At 35.9% G+C, this 19,416-nt stretch overlaps 1 protein-coding gene across 2 annotated transcripts in view; it reads left to right on the top strand.

The window, feature by feature from the left end:
• The first annotated feature begins 909 nt into the window (after positions 1-909).
• Positions 910-19,416, top strand: part of bru1 (bruno 1) — a 111,156-nt gene continuing 92,649 nt past the window's right edge. Inside the window, exon 1 of one of the 2 annotated variants that reach the window (XM_068295708.1) lies at positions 910-1,169. The gene's annotated coding sequence lies outside the window, so the exon portion shown is untranslated. The remainder of the gene's footprint in view (positions 1,170-19,416) is intronic. The other variant, XM_068295709.1, reaches the window with a different exon arrangement.

The raw sequence follows: 19,416 nt of genomic DNA, 5'->3' as shown, positions 1-19,416 counted from the left end.
ATCAACAACAGGAACAACAAGCGACATTATCTCTCGCACATCATTATCATTGTCATTCCGTTCATGAACTGAGTTTTCGTTTTGCTGTGTTTTTCTCTGTCGATGTTTGCTTTATTTTCACTTCTTCTCATCGCCTCGACGCAGTTTTAGTTTAGTTTTTATGAGCGTCATTATTTTCGCTTGCCATGGCGCTAAGCATCTTAAGTGGCCTCCTTTTAACCACATCCGCATCCCTCCGCTTGTGTTTGCATAGGCCTGGCAGCAGCTCTCCTTCTCCAACAAGTTCATAGATTATAATGATGATGTCTTCTTCGTCATCTTTGACAATTTTATAATTCAACTTTTTGTGCCTCTTGTTTGTTAGTTTTGAAAACAACTTATAATAACAACAAAAAAGATGGCTAAGAAGATGAGCCTCAAGTTTGATGGGAGCACGACTGCAACAGGGTAAAGGAAGCAAAGTGAAAACAGCGGAAAGAAAATTTGTTTAAGCCATACTTGCCATCATCATAATCATTATTATTAAAAGAGATATTTGGGCAAAGTTATTTTCCAGTTGAATTAATTGCCTCAACTTTTTCTGCTAATGGCAATAATTATGATTGTCAAGATAATCAAAAGTACAAGTTGCCAATAAAGTTCCATAATTTTATCGATAATGTTTTATTGATTGATAAATGTATTTATCACATCCACTTTTTGAACAATATTTCTGAATAATAAATCATCCCAAAACTTTGATTTTTCTGTCATTCATTCTTTGTTTCGGCATCGTTTCAAGACTTCGAAACATCTCAGATACCTTTGTAAGGTGTTTTATGTCACCCCTCAGATAAATTGCTACATTTTTCTTAATTTTTAGTCGTATTGTTTCTGAATCAGACTGTGTAGCGTACAAATCAATATTTTTTTTTTTTTTTATAAAAGTTCATAAATTTTTGGCTTCTTAGTGGCGAAATTCTCAATGTGTCTACTTTTTGGCCGTACTACGTCATTCAAAATAAGTTGCATATATATGAATTAATATGCATTAAACGGATTTCCAAAAGAAAAAAAAAATATAAATAACTAACCAAAAACAAAGTGACGTGGAAAAGCGGAGAAGGACCGATGTTAAAGGAGCCAAAAAGTAATGCGACAAAATTTTTGCAGCAATTCACTGAAGAAAGGTAAGTGAAAGATAGAAACCGAATTGTTAGAAGAGTACCAAACGGACAATGAGTGAGTGAGTGGGTGGGATATTGCAGTAACAGATTATCTCGGATGGAGATGAGATGCTACTATTATTGCGGCGTTCTTACTCCAGCTTCCCATGGAGTGTTCTCAACAGTTATTGAAATTGCAGCAATTGAGTTCAAAGTGCTGCAAGCTACTTAATTGCTGCCATGATGGGGGTTGATAAGAATGATTGGAGATGACATTCCTTTAAGCGAAAAGTATTTATTCAAGTCTTTCATCAATTAGCAGTTTTAACTTTATCTAAAGGAATATAGGAAATAGTCGATATTCATCTAAAATAAATATAGGAAAGTTATTTTCTATTAATAAATTAAAGCTATAAACCTCAAGCATATTCTGGATGCACAGAGAAGTCGCCTGCAAACTACTGGCAATAAAATAGTTCGAGAAATAGACATTTGTTTTTTATTTGCTTGCTTGTCCGAATTGCATTGCCGCCTGCGACTCATCTCTAGTTCAATTCAACATAAGTAGAAACAACTTTGAGCTGTATCAAGTACACTTAGTCCTTTACCCGCAGGTGTTGTAATCCAGCAGCAGTAGTAGTAGTAGTAGGAGTAGCAAAACGAGTCCTGGACCTGAGCCAAAGCTCCTCTTTCTCTCGAGTGCTAACTAATTTTGCTCCTTCTTGTCCTGTTCCAATCCCTGACGTCCCGTGCCCTTCCCCTCTTATTGCTTGCTCAATGCTCATCATCTTGCAGTTGCAGTTTCGTTTTTGGTGTCAGCAACATTTCTTCAATTGGTTTCGTTTTTGGCAAACTTTTCCTGAAACCTACCACCCCCACCCTCCTGCTCAACCTCCAGAACCTTTTCTCTTTTTATTTTTTCACTTCTCGAATTTCCCTTTCTCGCCTTCTGTACGTTCCTAGCTATGTCGCAGTTGTTGACTCTGTCTAGAGCCAGGCCAATTTCTTTTCGTTGTTGCTTTGTTGGTCCTTCTTGGCTCTTCTTGTTCTGCTTTTTATATGCCACACTTTTGCTACTCGTCTGCTAATGCGCTCTCCCTATCATATATGATCTTCCTGGCTTCTGGCTCACATTTTTATGGCTGTTGCCTTGTTTACTATATACACAATTGTTTCTTGGCTTTCAGTCTGGGCCACCCGAAAAATGGAGAAATGTGAGTACATGTCTCATTTGGATCGTAACATTTAGAGTTAATGTTTATGGCACTCTTTTTGCCAGTAGAAGTAGTCGAATGAAAGTTTCAAATTTGATGGCGTAAACCTGACTAAAACTCTTTTTCAGTTTTTTCAGCTTACATTTTTTGTAAACAAGCCAATGTAAATTCAAATGGTGACTGTTATCTATTAATCAAGTTAATCAACAAATTAAAGATATAATTTAAGTGCAACTATACTGCATCTTAAAATGATGAAAAGTCATGGCAAAGATAAGAGTAGATATCTAAGCCTTAATAACTTTATAGGATAATCATAGCCTAAGATGGTAGAAGGTATGCAACTAATACATTTAATATGTATATAACAAAAATGTTGAATTGAAGAACTCATTGAAACAAAGGTCTTTCTTAGTTTCTTAGGATCCGTTATGAAGTAATGAATTTTACAAATACATATGTACATTTTTTCTATATTCTATTATTTTTAAAGCGCATTCCCCCCCATACAACTTTTTATTTCTAAGAAAATACTTCTGGTCACTTTTAAGGTTGACATGGCAACTACATCTAATGCTTTTTCATATCCAATTGCGGCAACTTCTGCCTCATTAGCAATTCCATTCAATGCAACCTCCATTTGCCTTTTCTCTTTAATCTACAATAAACAAAATTCCTTTGATATCATCCCCACTCATCGTGCAAGCAACGCCAAGCGACAGCGAGCATTGAGCCAGGCAAATTCTGTCAACAGAGCCGACAACTTTCCTGGCTCCCCCCCTCTTGGCTTGCCATCATGCGACGTAATTATAAAGTTGTATAGTTGCATCGCACCATATGCAATCACTCCTGGCACGCCCACGTCATCATCACCGCCCACAAATCCAACAGCAACAACAACATTTCATTTACTTTCTAATAATTTCTGTAGAAAATTCCAATTGCACATGTGGGACTTTATATTGGCAGGTCCTGGTACTGGTGCTGGTCCTGATTCCTAGTGTTGTTCTCCTCCATCTAACTCTAGAAACCAATTAAAATGCTGCACTGGCGCTGATTATGTGTGTGTGTGTGTTTTTTTTGAGTGAGTGTATGTGTGTGTGTGTGAATAGATTGGTATGTGTCAACTAAGTGCAGTTAATTAGTGCGAAAATCACTTCAGTTGGCTTGGGATTTTTTCCCTCTGATTTCTTTAGCTGTTTTTCTCTTTTCTTTCTCCCTCACTGTGTGTGTGTGTTGTTGTTTTTTTCACAATTTTCTTTTTCTGTTTTCTTTTTTGGAAAATTTTCACGTTAATTGCTCTGCGCTTCTTTTCCTCATCTCTCTGTGCTATTCGGTTCTGTTTTATTCTGACTGCTGCAATCAGGCTAGCAGTTAAGCCACTCAGGGATTTGGTCGATTTGTTGTCGCGTTAGCTATCTATATAAAAATATAGGTTTGACCGTTTCTTTTTCCTTTTTTGGTTCGTTTTTCTTTTTGCTCGCTTGATAATTGGCTAGATAGCTTCCTAATTGACATCTTACAGATGACAAAAAAAAAAAGGGAAAACAAACGATTTTCTTTGTTAAATTGAATTTTGATCGATAATGAAAGTGCTTTAAATGTTGAATAAAAATGGATATATTAGCCTTATCAAATCTGCAAATCTGGCCAGAGTGCAGTAATTTTCTGTAACATTTTTCACTAGTGTCAACCCCATATAATATTCTGCTGCAATTCCGTGAAAATTGCAACTAATTGGTTAAGAAAAGAGAGACAGGTTTACTTATTTAAGTTATTATTTCCCCTATGAATTATTCATATTGAAACAATTTTTTGGGCCAACAAAAGTCGTATGAGTTCAATTTCAATTAGGTAAAACTTTATTCAATGTTTCCTTTTTCTTACTCCAGAGGAAAGTGTGCAGGATTTGGATTGCATTCCAGGCAACGAGTTGCAACTGCCAAGAAACGAACTACTACTGTCAGCTGTCTTTGTCTCGCACCCTCTGTTTTACTGTCTAGGTACCATTTACAATGCGACAAAAGGAAGTCTCGTCTTGTCTCGTGTATCTCGTTTCTCTTCTCTTTTCCCCACTACGTTTTTTGGCATACCATTGAGGCCTTAAAAAATAAAAGATATACACCAAGGATGAACAGTAGGATGAAAGCATCACATTCTCCACAATTTCCCCATCTCCCAGTTTTTTCACATACAAAACAGATAAATGGTAGCAACTTTTTAACAAAAACCCTGAACGGAACGGAAAGGGCAGTTGCATTGAGTAGACGAAAGATGGTGCTTCGGGTGATGGATACAAAGAAAGGCTAGGCGGTTGAAGGAAATTGGGATTGGAGTGGGAGTAGCGGGAGAAGAAAACGTAAAATTATGCGACAGTAGGAAGCAAAAGTTTGTGCTGGGGGGGAGAGTAGCATGACCTGGCTGCCTTTCTTCATCTCCCGGAGGGCAGCAGGACATCAGCCAAGTGCATTCATTGTCTTTCATACACACACACACAAGTACATCGAATCAGAGACGAAAAAGAGTGTTGTAGGAGAGAGCGGAGATGCTGGAATAGGGTTTGGTTTAGGAGGAGAAAAACGCAAATATGCCAGAGAACTCTTGGGGTAACCCAATGCGAAGAAGAAGTAGACTACAAACACAGGAAGTACGCATTTCCTGCACTTGTCGAGAGGCTGCCGCCAGCCTCAGCGCACACACAGAGTCAAGGGATAGCAAGAGATTGATAAGTGGTAAGGGAAAAGGAATTTAGCTATGTGAGTAGTAGACGCAAATGTCGCGACGTCGACTTCCACAAACAACTTTTGACACAGAAGTGCTGAAAACTGTTTTTCTTTGCGCTCATTCTCTCTCCATTTCTCCCTAGTTCTTTGCGTTTGCTCCATGCGTTTAATTGAAAATGACTAGGGAAGAGAATCAAGACGTAGTAGGAGGATGAGTGATAGGGAGGTAGTGAGACTTGATCTTGACACTGTCCCTGAACTTGCCACCGACTGCCAAATACCATTTCCATCACACAACTTTTCAGTGCTAGCCTCATCTTCCTCTTCCATAAGACGAGTCAAGTCTGGGTCTCCCTTGCCTCTACTGTAAATGAGTTTCGTGTCACAAGTTGACCCGACTGAGATTAAGTGGGCGTTTAATTTGCCTGGCTCTCTCTGTATCTCGCTGGCCAAGCTTATCCCCCACCAAAAAAAAACCCAAAAAATGTATGTTTATGCACTGAAAATTATTGGTAGATATTTTGTTATCAGGTAGATAAGATTTTTTACCTAATGTATCCTGGAAGTCCAACAAAGCCTTTTTATTTATTTTAATTCTATTTCTTCTCCTGCTACGAAAATGTCGTTAATTTAGAAATTTCTGTACACAAGATGTTTTCTTATTTTTTTTTCAGTGTAGTTTGATTCGTGTGCTTCCGGTTTGGTTTGGTGGTAGGTTTTTGTATACTGAGAATTGTCCTGCGTGTGCGATTTGTGTCATTTTGTGTGAGTGTGTGTGTGTGTGTGTGTATGTCTCTTGTCCTTGGGCTCGAGGAAGTGAACTTAGTGGCTTGCCGCCTGGCTGATCTCTGTGCGCTATTTTAACTTAATCAACAAAGTAAATAACATCTGCTGACCCATGGCCATTCTATACACATAAACATGTTTTTTTTGACTAGAGGCTTATCCGCCGACCAGAGCGAGGGGTCAGCTCCTGTCTGCGAAAGTTGCTTTTTATGAAGTTGTCACTTATGGTAATAATAAACATATTGTTTATTTTTTGTTTTCTTTTTTGAAGGTCAAAATTAAGCGCCTAATAAATACTGATATTTGATGCTAATGGTTTTTCCATACGACTTCAGGTTATTATTTTATAAACGGAGTTATTATTGTATATTCTAGCAAGTTGGGGCTTTAGAGTCAATGTTAGTTTCAAGAAGGCTTAAATAATACATAGTTCTTCGATTTTCTAAACCATTTTACCACAATTTACTAACCAAATTTTTAATAATTGATGTTTGTATTATTGAACTCAAATAATTTCGATGTAATTACATCTGTAATCAAAAACACTTCTAAAAATTTGATTTTTTTTTTTAAATATTTGAGTATTAATTCGAATTGCCTAAGATTTAAAGTCTAATGAAACCCAAGAATTGTTTCATTAAGCTGTCAATACTTTTAACAAGTAGAATGAAGTTTCCTTTGAGCTTTTCGCCCACTAACCAACAACTTCTGAATCCTCAAATCAACATAATCAAACCACAACGAAAAGTGTGGAAGAGGTAGGTACCAATTTTTGGCCAGGCTCAAAGAACGACAAGTACCAAGAAGTGCAGCGACGACCACAAAACTAAAGTTCTTCGCGTAAACTTAATGGAGTTCGGGCAAAGGGACACATCACAGGACATGTGCTTGCTGCCACAAGGTTTCAGAGTGCCCCGACTGCCAATGCCATTGTATTGCTGGTCTTGTTCATGTTGTTGCTGCAACATGGATTTTCCTGGCCTCCCCGTTCGTTTTCCGCTTCACCCACTACTTTATGGCTTACCACATGTGCACTTTGTAATCTGTCGGCGTTATTGCATTGCGTGGTCAGGCGACGGAACTCTCGAGTCTTGTAGCAGAAGTAAAGGCAAAAGATGGAGTGGAGTCGGAGAAGCTGTTTCACGTGAAAGAAGGGCGTGCGTACGGCGGCATGTCTAGGCTTTTGAGTGCTTTCGGTATTCTGCGGCTAAAGGTCCTTTTTGCCAGGTCTTTACCAGTTTCTATTTCTTCTTTTTGAAAGTTAGCTTGAAGTAGTTTTTGGGTCGCGTGTTTTATCAATTTGGTTTTGGGAGAGAATTTTTATGATTTCAGCTAATTGATTTTCATTCCAGGTAAGTGACAACAACCACATAAAATACATCGTTTTATATTTTGAGCGTAAGTGAGCGAAAAGAGACAGGCGACCATACATAAGCGTTTCTGACTACTTGCTTAATTTTTAAAGTCTATTGAATTTCCCCTATTATCCTTGATTAATAACTTTTTGTTTGATTAAATTTAAGAAGGAAAATCGTTGAACTTATGACATATCCCACGCTTCCATTTCTGTTTAAGCATCATCCACAACCTTTGACCACAAAAACCGCAAAAGCATTTCCCAGCTCTCTGTGTGTCACATGATCTCTCCTTGTTATATGTAGCACTCCCTCCCTTTCCTATTGTTATATCGTGCCTCCCAACAGGCTTTTGGGGCTCACCTTAACCATCGCCTCATAATCGCATCAGGAATTTCTTGTTAAGCGGCACCAAACCAAAAATAAAAGAACAGAAAAAATTCGCAACTTTTAGCGCGTCCTGTGAGCCCTTTGTGGACAATATCCCTTCCCACTCAGTCTCCTCTGTCTCCGCTGTCTATCCACCTTAACCTCCACTATTTGGCCCCTCTCCCTTTCTTCTCAGTGGATAGAATATACAAACAAGAAAAAGTTTGTAAACAAAAATTTCTCTTGGCGGGTTTGTCCAAAATGAAGGTTATACTAAGGGTTAAGGGGGGAGAGTATATCGTGAAAGATGCCTGGTAAGGGGGGATGCACGGCAAAAGTTTTTACATCATGATGCTGTTGATATGCCTGTTAGTAGAGGAGTTTTCCTTTACTGCTCCGACTTCCTCCGCCCCGTCGTTCTCCTCCATCTTTCTCCCCATTGTTGTTGCGTATTTATTGTCGTCTACTTTAACCCCAGCTTGCATGTTTCCATTTCCACTTCCACTTTTTTCGACACTCTTTCAGTCCGCTATATTAGTTATGTATAAAGTCGAGGGGGATGCCAGTTTGTCTGTTTGGGTTTACGAATATATACTTCTTCGTTTCAGATATATACTCATCGGAATTGTTTTTTCGCGATTCGCTCTTTGGTATTTAGGAATTAAGTTATTAAGGTCTGACATCTTTATTTTGACACTATTCGATAGACTCAACTGGTTGGTAAAACTATTTATACATCAATGAATGTTTATATAAAGAGTATGCCAAGTTCGTTAATAAGTAAATCTTGTAGTTTTTTCTAGTTATTTTTATATATATTTTCTCGCGGTTAAAGTTGCCGGCATTTGTTCTTTGGCTAGCCGCAGAGTTCCTCCTCGTCGTCGTCGTCGTCCTCATTGTTGCTGTTGGTTCATCAGTTGGTTAGTTTGGTTTCGTTCGGTTCGGTTTTGGTTGTGGTACCCAGAGGAACTGTATTAATGGTTGGAGGAACATTGAGTTTTGTATTAAACTAAATTTAATTTGTTTGCTGGTTTCCAAAGGTTCGGACATTTTGACTAATCGTTACAAAATATATCCTATAAACTCAAAAATTACTTGATAAATTGCAACTCAGCTTTCGATTTTGAAAGAAAGTGAAAGTCATAAGAAAATTTTTTGATGAAATAAATTATGCATAAATATTTTAATATTTTTTGTATACATAACTTAACATTTCCGCCTGCACATATAAAATATTATAATTATTTGATTACTTCTACAATTTTCAATTTGTTTACATTTTGTAATAGGGTAGAAATATTTGTTTTGGGCTTTTTTTTTAGCTCTTCATTCATTCAGTTTCTTAACCCGTTTCACAAAATTTCCCTTATTACCGTTAGAGTTCATGGCGCAGGCGCGCTCTTAAGGAAACATTTTCTCTTAAATTTACAAAATAAAAATGTCCTCAAAATAAATTTATGAAGAGCAATATATTCATTATCTATTAGAATAAAATAAACATAAATTTCAAATCTGGACTTAGAATCTATTCAGTGTTTGACTTTCTACCTAGGCATAAGAATTAACTACTTAGTATTTTAATATCGATTTACCAAATATTTGTTTGGTTTTGAAATGATATAAAAAACCTTTTATCATCTCATTTTCGTTTTTGAAATATAAAACTCATTGAAAGTTTGATTGAAGTGAACATCAAATGATCATCCTAAATAATTCCAAATTATTATCTTCAGAACTTTATAATATTTTATGATCTTCAAAATGAGCAAATAGAGCTAATTTATTAATTTAAATTTCTATTAAACAATTCTTTATCATTTTGATAGTATTTTCTATATATTAAGTGGCCGGCCCTCTAACAGGTTGCTGGCCATGGGCAACATGTGGATGATGAGGAATTTTCCACCAAACATGATTGCTTGCTGCAGCAGCTGTGCTCGCTGATACGAATGGCCAACGACCCGAAAACGAGTGAAACATTGTGCCATGCACACTTGGAATGAAAATTTCCCCAAGTCTTCGGGTTTTTAGTACACACAATTCGAAACGAAAGCATTTTTGCCGCCTGTAAACAGAGAGTCGTCGCATATTTAATGCTGGTTACTACGTTCGCATACATTTCGTTTCGGCAAATTCAATTTGGCAACTCAAACAGTGTTTTTAGTACAAATCGTGCATTCAAACGGTACGGATGTATTGCCGCTCGTCGTCATCATCATCTCGTCAACGTCAACAACGTCGTTTGCGTCTCAGTGTCGTCGTTATTACTATTATCCTTCGTAGAAACTGTCTTTAGCCTAGCGGCATCTATGAATGTGACGTGAGTGTGCGGTATGTTTTGTTGTATTCGCGTGTGTGTCGGTGTGTGCGATGGGAATGTGTGTGTGTGTCTAGCCTCGTAAGTAGGCAACACTTTTTCTTGCGAAAGAAAACTCACATTTTTAACTTGCAATTAAGTGCTAAGAATAAAATATATAAAACCCATTCCTCCTTCTGTTGGCTGGTTTCTTCAGTCTCTCATTAAGTAAAAATTAAGACAAAGAGAGGATAAAGTCATCATTAAAAAGTGTTTTCAATTTCAGCAGAAGCATAAAAAATCGTAATTGTAATATAAAAAGCAAGCCAAATGACAACAATTAAATAAATGGCAACCAGTTGCCTTCAAATTAAATTCCTGCCACTTAATTTCTTTCTCAATTGGTGGTATTAAAACAAAAACAAACAAAAAAGTGTTGAACTCTAATTGAAAAGAAAATAAAAGTAAGATAATTTATTCGCATATTTATCTTTACATTCCTTGTTTTTGGTTTTGAAATGTTTTAACGCAGAAAAAAATGAAATTCATTTAGATGTTTTTTACAAAGATAAAAAGCAAATAACAAATAAGAGTAGAAAACTAGGTAAAGCCATTGTTTTGGTTTCTATAAATTTTTTATTCTTAACATTTCGAAATTCGCCAAAGAAAAAGTTTGTGTGAGGTTTAAGTTCTAAAAATAAATTCAAATTAATAAGAAAAAACATTTTGCATATGTTGTTGTCACATTCTGCAACATATCATTGTTTTGACTTTACGTTTAAATTTTAATTACAATTTTCGTAAATTTTAACCTAATTAAATAAAATAGTAAATAACCAATTGTGTTTAGTCATTGTATTTGTCGCAATGTTGCAATGTTGGTTTATATTTAAAACAGTCTTTCTGTGTCTTTTGCCAAAAAAAATTCTTGCATTAATTAAATTTCATTTTACTGCCATTTTGTGAAATCTTTAATCGTAGTTTGATCTATGCAATCAAATGGGCAAGTAATTTGCAACAATTTCAGACAAAAACTAAAGAATTGAATACCCAAATGAATTGTGATAGTTCTCCTTCGCTTTCAATTGCAATTTGTTGTGTGTTGTGAGTGTTCAGAGTTTTTGTGTTATGTCAACGTGTTAAATGCAAATGAGTTTTCTCTCCCATTCTGTCTATAGTTGTCTTTGCCTGTTTATTGCTGTGTGTGTGTTTGTGTGTTGTTGTGTATCTTTGCTGGCTTTTCTTTCACTCAGTTCTGTTTGCCGGTTGCTTGCTTTCTCCCCTACTATTTACTTCGACTAAGTTAAGCTTTATCAATGGCCAACAACAATTACACATTGTTATGCCTTGCTTCACGTTGTATCTATGTGTGTGTGTGTGTTTGCATACCGGAAATGCAAAACTTCAACAGCAGGCAGCCCCATTCCTCCTCCACTGTGTGTGTTGTGTTTGCGCGTCTGTTTTCCATTGCAATTTCCATTTCCGTTTGCTGCGACTTCAACAACAGCTGAGCATAATAAATTTTTAATTTCATTTGCTTTTTGTATTGTACATTTCTGTGTGTGTGTGTGTGTGTGGGGTATGTACTTGAGTGAGTTCTCCTGTGTTTGTGTGTGTGTATCCGTATGTACATATATTTTGTTGCCTCAATTACATTACATTTTCTCGCTCCTGGGTTTTCTTCTTCGGCATAATTCAGAATTGTTTTTCTCTCTCAATGTTTTCGTTATGTTATTGTTGTTGTTGTTGCTTTTTGCCAGTCATTTTTAAGTGCTCAGCCATGTTGTTGTTGTTTCTTGTGTTCTTGTTTAAGTAAATATTTAATTGATTTTTAAAATGCTTTATGCATATTTAATAAAATGTTTTGATTTCTTTACCACTGGCGGCCATTTTAATTGTCTTTTGCCTTTTTTGAGGCTTTGCCCAAAAATGTATGCTACGAAAAGTCGACAATTTATTAGATAAACAATTTAAAAATATACACAAGGTTTCTTTTACTAGTTTTTGCAGCAAAGTGGAAAATTTTTAAATTTTTCTGGCAAGAAATTATTTAAATTAAATTTATGGAAAAGCTATTAAATATAGTTCAATGAGCACAATCCTAACCTCTTTTTAAATGCTTAAATGAAAACAGTTTATAAACAAAAGAGCATAACTAATTTTTTTTCCTATTCTGTTATAACTAAGTAACTGGAAAAATGCTATAAATTGCATTCTCTCTCTTCAATGGTTAAAATATTATGCGAGCATAGATTAAATCGAAAAATGTTAACAAAATATTTAACCACAATTAAATTGGCCAGCTAGAGGAAGAAAGCTAGCAGCGGTGGCGATTGGTATGACCACAAAAATTGGTCATCAGTGAAAATACCGCACAAATCACGTACCAACGCGGTTGGCAAAAACGAACGAATTCTTCGTTCCATTTTTTTCTTGTTTTTTTTTTTTGCTTTGCTAGACATTTTTTACGCGTTTTTTCGCTTCTGCTGTTGTTGTTGTTGCTGCTGACAGTTTTCGCACTTAAAAGAGCCAAGCAAAGATGCCGTTCTTCCACCAGGAAACGAGCTTTTAATTGAAAAACGTGATGGTGTGGCAGTGTTGGTCTCCAAGAATGAAATGTATGTAGTCTAGTTTGGACTGCAGAAACGCATATCTCCATATTTAGATATTTTCTTAGACTTCTGTCGGTTGAGTTTTGATTTATGACTTTTAATTAAATGCAGGACACACAGGAACTTCAGCGCTTAGATAAATTAATAATCTTCAAATGAGATCTATATTAAGAAACCAGCTTTTGAAAGAGACGAATTTGTTAACACTAGCACAACAACTTAAAGAATTCCAATAGTTGTGATTGAAAAATTCTCAGATAAACTGCAAGCGATTTATAAACCTATTGTTTGCCTGAAATTTATGATGGCCGGAGACTAATTGAATGTTCGATAGTGAGTAGTGGAAAACTTTAGTATTAGAGTGGCCCTTTTATTTTTTTTTTTTAGGCGCGTGCCATAAAGTCTAGCCTAGTCTCGTCGACACTCTGGCCAACTAATTGAAAGGCAGGCAGACAGCCGACACTCGTCTCGGAAAAAAAGGCTAACAAAGAATAAACAAATTTGCATAGGACACAAAATGGCGCAGGACCTGGGCCAAGAGCCTATAAAGGATATAAGAGAGTAGTAGAGTAGAGCAAAAGCGATATAACACAAAAAAAAAAAAGGAAAAAATAACTAAGGGGAAAAGTAAGGCGATTCAAAAAGTGGAGCACAGCTGCTGCTGCTGCCAACAACGTCCTTGCCATCGTCATAGTCGTTATTATCCTGTTATCTCTCTAATAATGCCTCAGAGAGTTTGTAATTAAATTTTTCAAAACAGTGAAAGGACGAAGCAGAGCGGCGACGGCAAAGGCAATGGCGCTTCTATCGTTACGCTGGCAAAAGATGCAGAGATGCAGATACAGATAGTTAACCAGAAGACGGCCAGTAGGAGACAGCGTCAACGACAGAGGGACAGAGAAGCAGAAGAGGAAAAAAAAACAGATAGACAGGCTGGCAGGCAGGCGGCACATAAAGAACGATGTTACGCGCACGAGTGCCACTAGTTAGTTGAGATAATAACGCCGAACGGAAGCTGTTCAAAGCGGAAACGGAAGTTAAGTTAAGCGCACTACTAAACAGATACTACCACTTGATAGGTACATACCAAGAAAAGAGGGGCAAGAAGAAAGGAGTAAATGGCTAAAAATGAATGGCATTGAAGGCAGGCAATGAATGAATGATGGCCAAAGAATTGTAAAATGGTTTTTCTTTTCTGTCTTTGAGGATGTTTCGCCAGATGCTTACTCACTTAAAAAGTAACCGGTGGAACTTGAGTTCTTTAAGTTCTTTAATTGGGTTTTCCTTTTTTAAGTTGATTAATGGTTGATTAAAAGTTGAGTAAGACGTTAACCGATGCCCTCACTATTTAACTTCTTGACCCTTGCACTGGAATCTGGGAATATTTATTTACTATAGATTTTATCATATCTGCTCACTAGTTGGATCAAAATATTGCCTACACCTCACCTTTACGTTAAGAAGAAAATTAATCGAAACATAGCTCTAGAAGTTATCAATAATGCAAATTGTTTTAAATAATTTCTTCTGAAACTTCTTTAGAATTCCTATTCAGAAACGTTATAGGTCTTCAAACCAACAGGAAGGTGACCCAACAAAAAACCAACACTTTTCGGAAAAACCATTTGCAATTTGTAGATTTTCTATTATCCTCGTTTTCCTTTTCTTTTGTATTTTATTGTATTCGACTAGCCTTGTAATTATGATTGAAGTGGGTTACTTGCTTCACTTGTCAGTCAGTTAGAGTCAGTTTCATCTTCTCTCTATATCCCTCAATGATTATTACTCACACTAATACAAATTAGTTACGTACGTTATACGCATAAAAAGCTTAACAAACAAAATCAGAAAAAGAAGGGGGGGGCGAGTGAAAGAGGAGAACGGCTGCTGCTGTTGTGCAACCACAGGAGTCAGACAGTTAGACGATGGGCTGAAGGGTGAGAGAGCCAGTCATTCAGTCAGGCTTGTCAAAGGCAGCATCAGTAGAGGAGTTTCACCCATTCTATCTACTGTCTGCTGGCTGTCTTTTCCTGCGTTTGCCTGTCTGGCTGACTGTGGGCGTGTGTCGCCGCCTGCTCCTCCCTCATCTAATTTGCCTTCGTTGAATGAATTCGTGTGATGTTGTTCTATTTAAATGGTTACGTAATTGCATAATTATGGGGCCTGGCCCTGCTCTAGTAGTCCCCTCTCGTTCATGTAAGATGAAACTTTTGCGGTTCTCTGCCAGAAAAAGCAGAGAAAGTTCTTCACTGCATGGCAATAGAGAAAAGGGTGGGGAAAAAGCAAAGTTTCGCAATTGGTTGGACATATTTTCTTTCTCCAAAGAGTTCATTGAACCATCTTTTTAAACAATTTCAGCTTAATAAATAAGATTAAGCATAATAGGCTTATAAATAAAAGTATATTGCTTAGGCAATCAAAATTTTTCCGTTTTGATATTCGTTTTGGGCAATGGCAAATGAATACACTAACAATGCTGATTCTTCTATTCGTCGAATTCTAAAGTCAAGTTTTTATGAATTTTGAAACAAATATTTAAGTTAATGAAAAATTAAACTGTTTTTCCCTTGTTTATGGTAGTAAAATTATCGAGTCATCTGCTAATGACTAAAAACTTTCTCCTTAACATTATTTAATTATAAATGTATTTTGGAAAAGGATGTCGTCCTAGGACCTTACACTTTTTCCAATAATTCACTTTATTGGAAGGTTTTCGCCAAGTTAACGATTTTTTGATCAAGCTTTCAATATAATTGATTATGTTTAAGCCTTATTTCATATTGTAAACTAACTCAAGCTTTTAAAGTTAATTTAAATCTCCATGATTAAGAACTCGCTTGAAACTTTCTAATATCTTATCAGTTAAATTGTAAAGTAATAAAATATTTTCTCGAGCGAACAAGTCAAAAAAGCATAGCATACTTTTCTGTGTGCCAAATTCAATGATGTGTTCTATGCCAAACACCACCCTGATGAGTGGTGCCTTCTTTCAGTTAGCCAGCCAATTAGCGCACATCTTTTGCAACATTCTACCATTCTAGTCGTGGCTCGTGTCTCTTGTCGCTTTTGTCTATTAAATGCCTTCAATGTTGAAACATATGGTCGGCTGCTGCCTTCTCCTTGTACTTGTTAGTACTTAGCTGGATGCGTTGTCATTGTCGTCATGTGTAATTTAATAAATTTAATGAACATATGCTGCTGCTGTTGCTTCAATATGCCTTCATACAGTAAATGGACTTGTTAGCTGCGTGGGGGGTGATGCAAGGGCAACTTTAAGCCACATTTTTTTTTTTTTTATATATTTTTACTTTGGGTTGTGTTGGGATTGCTTTTGTTGGTGGTGGATGATAGAAGATTACTTTGGCATGTATAATATAAGGAGAAGGAACTCTGTTCTCTCTCTGACTTATGATTGATGTCTTTTGTTATGTCCTGACCTCCCTATCTCTCTCTCTCTGTCTCTTTTTCGTTTTGTGTGTTGGCATTTCGCTGCTTTATTAGATATAATATTTTAGTGTGGCCTTTTGTATGTTGTATTTGTTGGTTTGTATGTTTGTTTGTTTGTTTGTTCGTTTGTTCATTCTGCCTGATGGTTGGACTGGTTCTGTCTGTTATTTGATGCGCTTCAGCAGACATGTGTTTACTGTTTCAGCTTCATGTTTCTTTTTTTGCTGGTCCTTCTCTTCTCGTATTCATATACTAATCTATCTGTGTGTGCGATTCCACATAAATAAATGTTTCAATTTCTTGTCTCTTTCTCTCCACAATTGTGTTGTGTGTATTTTCATTCTTAACATTAAAGGCCTAAATATTTTCATGGAAATTGCCTAATTTTATGGCTTCACATGACAAAAAATTGTTATTTTTATTTCCTCCACGCTCTTCCTGCTTGTTTTTCTTTATTTATGTGGTTTGGGTTTAATTGGCCCTAAACGAAAGAAAACATGTAAACTGAGGAGAAAAGGGGCAGGATGAAGCCATAAAGATTATGTTAAGAATATGTAAGATTGTTATGAGAAATAGTCCTCTTAAAATGTTGTAAAATTCTTGCAGCTAAATATATATAAGTAATATATTTTATGCCATAATTTTTATCTCTGCACGATTTTGTATTTTTACTACACTCTCAGTCAGTTTAGGTCCTTTGATACACCCGAAATAAAAATATCCAGATTTTTCTAAACCTAAAAATTTATTTATTTATCTATATAACCCTGAATTTTGAAAGAAAATATATCTTCATCCGTAAACGCGGTTGTTTTAGACTTAATTTTTTTAAATTCCTTCATTCTATTATATTCCCTTAACATTTCCGAGCGTGATAGCTGCAAATATGGCCAGTTTTTTATATTTTTATCTCTAAAGACAAATTTAAAGTCCTGCAATTTTTACCATCATCCCAGTTGGTCTCTCACAAAAAGGTTTTTTTTTGATAAGCAAAGGTAAAAACGAATGCTTTGAAATATTTTGCGCGTGGTCAGGTGAAAAATGTTTCTCATTTTTTTTTTTTTCGGCCATTGTAGTCATCAACGTGACTTTCCATTGTGTTTGTTTGCTTGGTCGTACACATCATCATCGTCACTTGAACCAAACCCCGAAACCAAGTACATAAGTCTGACCTCAACAGAAGGGCGGAAGCATTATTCCTATGCTTTACAAGGGCAACGTTCTGACCGTTATGTTTCATGCATTCATCTAGCATACTTTTGCGAGCGAAAACCGAACGTTTAAACCGTGTTTATTGACAGTAACGAGCCACAGCCAGACCAACTTTGGGTTGCCCTTTAAAAAAGCAAAAACAAAAAGAAAAGTGCAATATTTCCATTTACTCTCCTTCTGTATATCACCCAGTGATATTTATTTTGCTCAGATGTTGCACAAGTTGGTTGTTGCTGGGCTTTTTTTTTGCTCCTGCTGTGTTGTTTGCGGTTAAATTTCAGTTTTCCAGGGCGCGTCATCTGTCGTTGGCATATATTCAATATACATATATATATACATACCTACGAGCCAATTTGTTCACTGCCAGCATCTGGCAGAGGTTTCTGGCCCCTTTTTTTCTAAAATGAAAAGCTGTACATAAATTAACTTCTATTTTTTAATTAAATTGCGTGTGCTCGGGCTAATTTTTTAACAATTAAAATAAAGTCTCTACGAGGTTGAGGTCGGATCCACCAAGGCAAGCTAGAGTGATTTGATTATATTTACTCTTAATCTAACTTATTTATTGTAAAAAGAAAAGCAATTGCATTTGCTTTAAAAGTTTGTTAATTAACCATACAGAATTTACTTTCATTTCTGCTCCAAATGATGACAAACAAAAAAATTACTACGAAAAGCGTATTAATAATTGATTTTTTTTTTTGTTTTTGCAACCTCTTTCTGAACTTTATAACAATAACCATACAACGAGGGCAATTAGTTAACAATAGCAGGCTTAAAACCCAAAAACAAAAACTTTACAATAAATACGAAACTTTTGTTTGGCATACATTTAATCCAAAATAACAAAAATACTAAAAGCGGTACCATTAATAAAGCCGACTTTGAAGTACTCTTTAACCTTCTTTAGCCATCTTTTAAAGATTAAGGACACGATTCCACTCTTAACTATCGTTTGATAATTTTCCTCTACGAAATTCCTACTAGAAACTATTATTTATATTATTTATTCTTAGTGAACAGCTTACCATTTACATATACCCCCATTCATACATAGAGTATTCTGAAAGAGCGTAAAGAGAAAATAAAAATAAAGCTTTTAATTGTTACCAATGGATTAAGGTTTATGTGCGTATACTTAATATACGCGATTCGATGGTTTGGTTTGGTTAACGTTGGTTGGCTGGATTGTAACTACTGCTTACCTTTCATCCCTACTCTCTTTTCCCATTTGTACATTTTTATTTAGTAATTAAAACTATAAATTTTCAAGTGAAATTGCATATAAAATAATAGTAATAATAATAAATGTATATGTAAGCAATTAATTGAAATATGATTGGCAATTAAATGCATACTTGATGTTGATGCTGGGCATGTTGCTCTCGGTGCATAATTAATGCATCATTTCAGTTTTTTTTAATATTTTTCGGATTGAAATTAAGATCACACTAAAAATTTATACAATTTAACAATTAATATCATAATATGATGGCATTTAAATAGTGTCAAGGCATATGCTAAAAAAAATATCTTTTATTTTGTATATGTACATTTTGTTTGCAAATATTAGTAAGATATTTTTGAGTTATCAATTAATTTGATTCATTTCACTGTCTTCTTTCTTTGGTTTATACAAAGTAATTAAATAATTTGTTCTTCATTGAACTCTAAATATTTAACCCATCTATTCACTTGTCTTATCAGTTTTTTAGCTCACGATACAATTTAAAATTTTTATTTATTGAATTTTATTTCCTGAAGCGTCCAGCCCCACGTTGGCAGCCAAAGTGAAATTGAATGGCAGTTTTCATGCAACAAATTTTAACCATCATCTATCAATTGGTTTGCCAACTTCATAGATTTTCCATAAAATACCCAAATACCTCGTTTGTTTTTTTGTTGCTTTCTGGCAGTTCTGTTCTGGGCGTCATCCTTTGCATTTGATTTTGCAGTTGCATTTCGGATTCGTTGGCCATTGCTCCACCTTTTGCTACTGCTGCTGCTGCGGTCCATGTCCTGGTGCTTATCAGCTATGCCATAGGTTTTTGTCAAATAAATATTCCGTGCTGGCAGCAGCAGCTCTAGAGCCAAACCAAATACGCAAAGCCGAATAAAATACAAAATAAAGAAGGCAAAAAAAGGGAAACGGAATAAAAGATATGCCCGAACGCGAAGAGTGCACACATACACAAAACAAAGCTGTTGACATGGTCTATGGGATGACACACACACACACATACAAACAGAGAGCCAA

Source organism: Drosophila tropicalis, unplaced genomic scaffold, assembly GCF_018151085.1.
Source record: "Drosophila tropicalis isolate 14030-0801.00 unplaced genomic scaffold, ASM1815108v1 contig_845, whole genome shotgun sequence".
Lineage (NCBI taxonomy): Eukaryota > Metazoa > Arthropoda > Insecta > Diptera > Drosophilidae > Drosophila > Drosophila tropicalis.
Note: the sequence above shows the minus strand (reverse complement) of the source record. Positions and strands in the feature narration are given on the sequence as shown.